Source organism: Macaca mulatta, chromosome 13, assembly GCF_049350105.2.
Source record: "Macaca mulatta isolate MMU2019108-1 chromosome 13, T2T-MMU8v2.0, whole genome shotgun sequence".
Lineage (NCBI taxonomy): Eukaryota > Metazoa > Chordata > Mammalia > Primates > Cercopithecidae > Macaca > Macaca mulatta.
In genome coordinates this window covers 21859621-21867789 of record NC_133418.1, presented here as the reverse complement: position 1 = coordinate 21867789, position 8169 = coordinate 21859621, and the positions used below count along the sequence as shown (strand labels likewise).

The 8169-nt window shown below is 47.2% G+C and overlaps 1 pseudogene; it reads right to left on the bottom strand.

Moving 5' to 3' along the window:
- Positions 1 to 1488: 1488 nt before the first annotated feature.
- On the bottom strand, positions 1489 to 3550 carry LOC100427634 (centromere protein N-like; annotated as a pseudogene).
- Positions 3551 to 8169: the final 4619 nt, after the last annotated feature.

Here is an 8169-nt window from a genome sequence, read left to right as displayed (position 1 = left end):
TGTTTTCTCCCACTGTCCAACAAAGGAGGCAAGAATGCAGCGTGCCGCGTTCCTCTTACAGCAGCGCTCGGGTGGCACACCTGAACCTCACTTTGGTTTCTCATGTGTTGGCTGAGTCAGCGAGTGTGCTGTGCTGTACCTCTGCCATTTGTAGCTCCTCAAATCTTTTCAGCACCCTCTTCACAGTTTGATGGTTCCCCACGGTGTACATCCTGCCTTCTGTTGACTCTCCAAATATTCCATTTCACAGCCGTCCTTGCTTTTGAGGTGCAAACGTGATTTAGATCCAGTGATCATAGGCACCTACTGAAGGCTTTGATCCCAAAGATTTCCTACAGCTGGGGCAGATTGCGGTGGAGGGACAGGGGCAGGGGCAGGGGCAGGGGCAGGGGCTGACAGCTGTGGCAGTGACATCCTGATTCAGCAGCCTCCAGATGGGGCTGGAGCGGCTGCCCCTCACTGCATTAGTTCTATGGTGTGGCACTGGGGGTCTCTCTCCAGCATTCGATTTGGTATTTTTTTTTAAATCAGCTTTTCGTTATCTCTATTCACAAGTCATTATGATATTACTATTTATCAGTTTAATGTAACACATATGATAAAAAGTATCATATTAACAATGAGAACATTATTGGCTGGGCACAGTGGCTCATGCCTGTAATCCCAGCACTTTGGGAGGCTGAGGCGGGCGGATCACCTGAGGTCAGGAATTCGAGACCAGCCTGACCATCATGGAGAAACCCAGTCTCTACTAAAAATACAAAATTAGCCAGGCGTGGTGGTGCATGACTGTAATGCCAGCTACTGGGGAGGGTGAGGCAGGAGAATTGCTTGAACCCAGGAGGCGGAGGTTGCGGTGAGCCAAGATCACACCATTGCACTCCAGCCTGGGCAACAAGATTGAAACTCTGTCTCAAAAAAAAAAAATTATTTTATATAACTGATTTGCTGAATATACAGCCTTTTGCAACAATAACTTAGTGGACCCAACTCTACCCTCTGAACGGACCAATTTTATGATTCTCCTAAAAAGTTCTGAGTTGGATATAGTTTCTTGTTGCTTCTTTCTGTGATCTGAGACTTAAGAATGAATCCCTGGGAACCAGCAATTGGAACCAGACCTCCCCAGGATCAAAGAGGACAGGAGTGGGAGAAAGGACACGGGACACGACTCCCACCATCTCCAGCACTGCGCCGTATGCTTGACCTCAGAGCATCCAGGCACTCAAAGTCACGTGTGCAGCCGTGTCTATATCCTGCATCTCAAGTGCCTGCAACTGTGACAATTAGCAGGATATGGGAGAGAGGAGGCATGTCGTGGAGGAATGAGTCAGTCCCCAAAATTACATGAACATTTCTGAAATTTCAATACCAAGGGTTAACTTCTAAAACACAAGTGTATAAACAGAAGCCATATAGCTAGCCATGAACTGAAATGCATGTACAATACAGTGAAGGAGCTCCTGTGCATACAAAACCACACACATCTCATTCATCTCTCATTTTCACATAATTCGTTGTCTTGCTGGGTACGCAAGTGAGTGGTGGAGAAAGTGGTGCATCTGCAAGGCTGGCTGGGGCGAAGGATTTTAATGCTTCCAAAAGACGTGGACTACAGAACTTTATTCCTCACTGAAGGGGATTCTCCCTTCTAAGCCAAGATGGTCCCATTTAAATCACTTTTTGAATTTCCTTTCAAGCTTTGATTGTGCAAATTCTAGTTTTTTGAGTTATTCCTTGGATTCTTCCTTTTTCTACTGTGTCTTCATGAATAATTCTTGAATCCATGTTTATATCCAGCCCAAGGCTTCTTTCCTGTAGAGGTGTCATTGAGTTGTGAGTTTCAAAGATCTGATCATACTGTTTAAAAACAATAGCCTTGGGAGTCCAGATGTCAGCTTCTCAGATCCATTTTCACAGTCTGATGGTGTCTGCTAGCAATTATCACTGCCTGATCCAGAAGCAGTCAATTGCACCTCAGCTTGGAGGAAGAGGTGAAGGTACATGCAGTCTGGGAAAAAAAGAAAGAAAGAGAAAGGAAGGAGCAGGTAGGCAGGCAGGAAGGAAGGAAGGAAGGAAGGAAGGAGAGAGGTGATAGGTTTGTATGTGCTGGGTTGGATTTGTGTACTGTGTTCCCCAGGCAATTCTAATCCAGACTGCATTCCCCTCAATGTCTCTAAAGCTGTCACCTTTTAAAATGCTTGCTGTAGAATTTTCTTTTTCTTTTTTCTTTTTTTGAGATGGAGTCTCACTCTGTCGCCCAGGCTGGAATGCAGTGGCATGATTTCAACTCCCTGCAACCTCCACCCCGAGGGTTCAAGTGATTCTCCTGCCTCAGCCTCCCGAGTAGCTGGGATTACAGGTACCTGCCACCGCACTCGGCTAAGTTTTGTATTTTTTTAGTAGAGACAGGGTTTCACCATCTTGGCCAGGCTGGTCCTGAACTTGTGGCCTCGTGATCCACCTGCCCCGGCCTCCCAAAGTGTTAGGATTATAGGCATGAGCCACCGCACCTGGCCCAAAGAATTTTCTTAAATGAATTTTTAAGTTGTTCCATATCAAAAAGGTCAACATCTTCACTTGGTCCTTTACTCATCTGAAAAGCATCCCAAACTTTCTTGTGCTGATGAAATTGAGTATAAACTGTTTCAAAGGGCTGTGTCATAGGAATTTGCATGCTTCTCCTCACACAGCAGAACCAAGTGCTGAGCGAGAGAGTCCTTTCTGTGCTGGAAATTTACAGTCTGCAGTTGATTTTTAGACAAAAAATCCAAGGCTTTTAGGATTGTTGTCATTTCTATCATGGGGATTTTCTTTCTCTTTCTTTCTCTTTCTTTTCTTCCTTTCTTCCCCTTCCTTCCTTCCTTCCTTCCTTCCTTCCTTCCTTCCTTCCTTCCTTCCTTCCTTCCTTCCTTCCTTCTTTCTCTTTCTTTCTTTCTTTCTTTCTTTCTTTCTTTCTTTCTTTCTTTCTTTCTTTCTTTCTTTCTTTCTTTCTCTTTTTTTCTCTCTCTTTCTTTCCCTCCCTCCTCCCTCTCTGTCCTTCCTTCCTTCCTTCCTTCCTTCCTTCCTTCCTTCCTTCCTTCCTTCCTTCCTTCCTTTTTTCTTTCCTCCCTTCCCCTCCCCTTCCCTTCCCTCCCATCCCTTCCCCTCCCCTCCCCTCCCTTCCCCTCCCCTCCCCTCCACTCCCCTCCCCTTCCCTTCCCTTCCCTTCCCTTCCGTCTTTCACAGGGTCTTGTTCTGTCACTCAGGCTGCAGCGCAGTGGTGCGCTCTCAGCTCCCTGCAACCTCGACCTTGCGGACTCAATCGATCCTCTCACCTCAGCCTTCTGAGTAGCTGGGTCTACAGCATGTGCCACCATGCCTGGCTAATTTCATTTTTTTGTAGAGATGGAGTCTCACTATGTTGCCCAGGCTGGCCTTGAACTCCTGGGCTCAAACAATCTTCCTGCCCTGGCCTCCCAAAGTGCTGGGATTACAGGAGTGAGCCATGGCACCCGGCCATGAGGACGTTTGGGATGATCCTCTTAAACTCAGCAACAGTCTCATCCATCTCTCTGTCACGGCCCACATCTTCAGCCACCTCTCTCCTCCTGTGTGCTACCTTTGTCCTATAATAAATTGTTTACTCCTTAAACCTGGTAGAGGGGATTCTGTAGTCTATAACCCCCACCAATGCATTTCTATCTAGCTGTTAGGAAAACCTTGACCGGGCACAGTAGCTCACACCTGTAATCCCAGCACTTTGGGAAGCCAAGGCAGGCAGATCACTTGAGGCCAGGAATTTGAGACCAGCCTAACCAACATGGTGAAACCTTGTCTCTACTAAAAATACAAAAAAATTTAGTCGGCTGTGGTGGCGTGTGTCTGTAAGCCCAGCTACTTGGTAGGCTGAGGCAGGAGAATTGCTTGAACCTGGGAGGTGGAAGTTGTAGTGAACTGAGATCACATCATTGCACTCCAGCCTGGGTGACAGAGTGAGACTCTGTCTCAAAAAAAAAAAAAAAAAAAAAAAAAAGAAAAGAAGGGAAAGCTCCCAACTAAACACTCAACACCTGCTCATAACAGGAGACACAGGGGAGGTGGTCCACGGTGGGCAAGTCAGCCGTTCAGCAGCAACATGAAGAAGCCAATTCCTTCCACCTTCTACTCATTGTTCTGTGGCTTCTTCCCCTTTGCAGTCTGGAGCTGCATTCCGTTTCTAGTCTTCCAGCATCACTACTTTTCCCTGTGGTGTTCAACAGGCCGTACAGGGCAGCTCTGATGTTGGCCAAGAATGGAACTGATGTGGTCAGGAGACACAAATCCATTCAGAGGAGGAAGCTTCTCCTTGGAAGCAGAATCTCCCTTTTTATATCCCTGAAAAACAGCCAGGAGAGCAGGAAGCCAAAGGCTTTCTCCTTTTCGGTGGCATGCCAGCGCCCGCTTTGGCTATGAACAGCAGGTCTCTCTCCCTTCACCACTGCGTTTGGATGAGACTCAGAGGCTGCTTTTGCTGTCATCTATTTGGCTTACTCGGTAAGTTTCTGTGATTTGAGGCTTGTCACCACTTGTAAAGTTTTTGCTTGATCGTGTACTGTTTGTCCAGCTTTGGTTAAGGCCGCTTAAAACCCCGACTGTTGGAGACTTTGTGTGCAGGTTTCCCATTTCATCATCATCGTGTTTTGTTGCAAAGTCAGGTTTGCATCTTGGAGAGCTTTCTGGTCCCTCTTCCTGAGTTTTGTGCCCAGTTCTGTCGATGGTTCCATCATAAATCTTGTGGATGGAATCTTCTAGTTGCTTCTGGACTTTTCTGTTCTTTTGCTTTGCCTGCGCAGGGAGAGAGGGAGAAGTCCAACATTAAATGAGCCCTGTTTTTACTCAATGTCTCTTTCTCCCTGACCACTCTGTCAAATGTAATCATAACTCCTCCTTCCTGACCGGCACTTCTAGTCCTCTTTATCCTATTTTTCCTTTCGCCATAGCACTTGTCACCCTTTCCTATGCCATCTCTGCCTCAAGCTCTGGAATATAAAGTCCTCAATGGGAAATACCTTTATCTCTTTTGTTCACTGAGGTATTCTAATTGCTCAGAATGGTACCTGACACATATTAGGTGCCCAATAAATACTTTGTGAATAAATGAGTGAATAAATACCCAGGATTTTTAACAAAAGCCACCAAAGAAAAACTGCTTAACTTATTCAGGAAGTGGAAATCTTGGGTGGGATTAATTACTTATGAGACCTGAGAGAAGTGCAGGTGATAGTTTGTGTGTGTGTTCATTGTGCATTTTTATTGATATAAGACAGAAGCACTGGGAAGTGCACATGTCATGAGGATGCAGGTCCTTTGCTCGCTTGTTTATTTCAGGGGTGGTTAGGCATTGTCACCCTGGGTGGAGGGGTCAGCGATGAGCCCTCTGAGGCCATCCTGTGACATCCCGGGGGCACCTCCTAGTGTTTGTCATTCCCGACACCCCAGCGCCAGTGTCCCTGGCCTTGGAGACCTCAAGCTCTGCTGGTTTCCCCACCTCCCTAGCTGTCCCTTTCTAGTCTTTTCCCACTTCCTGACCAGACACTGAACGTCCTTGGGGCTGGTCTACTTCATTTCTTGCTATATTCTCTCTCTCGCTCTTTTTTTTTTTTTTTTACGGAGTCTCCCTCTGTCACGCAGGCTGGAGTGCAGTGGCCTAATCTCGGCTCACTGCAACCTCCGCCTCCTAGGGTCAAGTGAGTCTCCTGGCTCGGCCTCCCAAGTAATTGGGATTACGGGTACGAGCCACCATGCCCAGCTAATTTTTGTATTTTTTAGTATAGACGGGGTTTCACCATATTGGCCAGGGTGGTCTTAAACTCCTGACCTCAAGTGATCCTCCTGCCTCAGTCTCCCAAAGTGTTGGGATTATAGACGTGAGCCACCCGTGCCTGACCGCTATATTCTCTTTCGATTCAATGTCATTCTTCCCTGTGCCTCTGCTTACCATGGGGCACTCACTTGCAGAGGATGCCTGATTCCATGCCCTGGCTCCCTCCTTGGTGGTCTCATGCATCTCAAACTCAATATGCCCAACGCTGTGCTCAGACCTTCCAGCTCAAATGCGCCCTGTCTCAGACATGCTGCAACCATCCTCCTGGGAGTTGACACCTCCCCACCGTGTCCCCTCACATCCAGTCTCTCAGCATGTTCCCTTGATCCTAACTTCTAAAGAGTCCTTGAAACTGCTCACTTCTATCTCCCATGTGCCCACCAGACCCAGCCCCCACCACTTTTCGCTGAGGTAACCTCAGTAGAATTTATGCTGGTCTCCCTTCATTCTCTCACGCACACGACAAACCATTCTCTACCCCAAGGCTGGTGTGGTTTTTGAAAAGCTCAGATTTGATTGTGTCTTTAATGAGTTCCCATTGCTCTGAGGTCAGTGTGGCATCTTTCATGGAGAAGGTCATGGCCAGCCCCCTTCCCCTTCTCTTCCTATCTTCCGGCCACCATGACCTACTGTCCAGTGGTTATGAGCTGAGTCCCTTATACCCAAGGCTTTTCCAGATGCTTTTTCTCTGCTGGAACACTCTTCTTGCCTTGCATCGCTAGCAAAGATCCGCATGTTCATCAAGAACCTCTTAAATGTGACCTCTCCAGGGAAGCCTCCTCCACTCCCATTGCCCATTGCCCTGGCTCAGTCAGACCTCTCTGTGTCCTCCTTGTTGGTGCTCTCTCCTCTTGTCATTGAATCGCTCCATGTTTAATGTCTGTATCCTCCACTTGACTGTGTGCTCTACAAGGGCAGGGTCTAGGCTGGCTTGGATGTTATGCTGCTGAATCTACAGGGTGAAGCATAGGAGGTGCTCAATAAACTCTGAATAGATTCTGAATAGATGTTTCACTGAGGGTAATACTGAGGAGTGGGGTTGTTCTCAATCCTTACTGTAGACTCCAAATGCCAGTACTGTTGGGCGTTGCTTCCTCTGAAACACTCCTTGAAGCTCTGAGTGTCCTTTGGATGGTTTTACCCAACTCCACTCGTGCCTCCATCCCTTGCTGCCTCTCCAAACACCTGCCTTCCCTGTGACTCAGGCCGTCAGCTGCAGTGACTGGGAGCGTGTGCCGCTTGGCTCTCACACTCGCCTCTCACTGTCCTTTCTCTCTCATGGGAGTTTATCATCTACTCTTCTCATTTCCTTGCCTTCGTCTCTGCAGCACCAATAAATGATCAATTTGACCCGAACTTCAGAAAGAAGCCATTCCTTAATTTTGGCAGAAGCACGATGGAGTAGAAAGTGACCAAGGAGATTGACTTCTGATCACGTCTCTATTGTGGCATGCCTTCATGAGCTCCCATTGTTCTTGGGGTTAAGGCCTTTACTATACGTTACAAGGGGTTGGAATCACTCTGGGGAAATGACCAAAACTCCCTGAGCTTTGTTTCCTCAAGAGGAATGTGAGGGGTTGGATTAGATTCCACCCACAACCATTTCCATCTCTTACATTGCCGGACTTTGTCCCAGAATCGTAGAAGCAAACCTTGTTCAGAGAGGCCATATCCAGCTTTGCAAAATTAAAAAAAAAAAAAAAAAAAAAAAAAAAAAAATTCACTGTGCTGGTGAGATGGGCCTCAGTCCAGGTCACTGGTCACATTTCTCTCTTCCCTCCAGATACCTGTGCTTCCTCCCTACCCTGCTTCTCCGGAACATAAACAGCCCCCTGAAGGTTGAGGATGTTCCTTCTCCCCACTCCCAACCTGTCACCCCAACTTCCAGATTTCTTTAAAAGTCAAAGAAAAAGGAAATTTTCAGGAAGGAGATCATGTCTAAGAGCTTTTTATTAGTCTCATCTTCCAATTTCCTGTAGACTCAAGCTTCTTTCTTTCTGTCGTGCGGGGCTTAATATCCAGTGGCTGTTTGACAACAGCACCAGGAAATGGAATTTCCATCCTGATTCTGCCTGGAACCTTGGGCAAACTGCCCAAACCTGCCTCACTCTCCTCCTGAGAGTAGCAATCCCCACCCTACAGCCTTCTGGGGCGAGCAACAGAGGCCTAGTATGAAAATGGAACCAGAGAGCTCTGAGATGGATGTAAAGTGCTCAATAAATGTATGCAGGTATTGTTTATTAATTTCTGCCGTAGGCAGATTGCAGCCCCCAGGCAAACTCTTGAGTAAAAGGATCCTATAAAAACAAGCCTCCTGCTTCCCT